The sequence below is a fragment of the Phalaenopsis equestris genome, unplaced genomic scaffold (genome assembly GCF_001263595.1).
Source record: "Phalaenopsis equestris unplaced genomic scaffold, ASM126359v1 Scaffold000690, whole genome shotgun sequence".
Taxonomy (NCBI): Eukaryota; Viridiplantae; Streptophyta; class Magnoliopsida; order Asparagales; family Orchidaceae; genus Phalaenopsis; species Phalaenopsis equestris.
Window position 1 is genome coordinate 254716 of NW_018165130.1, and position 603 is coordinate 255318.

At 33.0% G+C, this 603-nt stretch overlaps 1 protein-coding gene across 1 annotated transcript in view; it reads left to right on the forward strand.

Moving 5' to 3' along the window:
- LOC110030258 (probable serine/threonine-protein kinase At1g54610) overlaps nt 1-603 on the forward strand; it is a 54409-nt gene that overhangs the window by 32696 nt on the left and 21110 nt on the right.

A 603-nucleotide genomic window follows, 5' to 3' on the forward strand; every position in this document is an offset into this window, starting at 1 on the left:
CTGCCTTAGCTGTGAGCTTCATATTTATTGAACTGGATTTGATTCTTGGTTTTGGGTTGCTGCCTTAGCCATAAGCTTCATATCCATTTAGCTGGATTTGATTCTTGGTTTTGGGTTGATACCTTAACTGTGAGCTTCATATTCATTGAGCTAGATTTGATTCTTGGTTTTGGGTTGTTGCCTTACCCGTGGGCTCTTTCCCCCCCTTTTTTTGTCTTACCCGTGAGCTTTTGATTAAAATTGAAATTGAAGGGCTTTGATAATGATATGATTTTTAGAGGTACAGAAGGATACTCCCTATGGATTGTTCTCCTATATTTTATAAAATATAGAAAGCTCTTGAAGTTTCATTTTGAGTTTGATATAAATTGAAGTCATATTGGGTTTGGAAATCCATAAAAGCGCCATTTGGAAAGGATATCCTTCTCGGGATTGATCCGATCATTTTCCTTTTAACAAATTTAAATGTTTTAGACCGAAACATTCATGAGTTTTATTGATTTAATTTGGTTTTAGAAATGGATCGGTCTCATTTTCGTTTATTTTATTTTATTTTATTTTTTTTAACGGTCAAGTTAAAAATGAGAATTTCCGATTTAATTA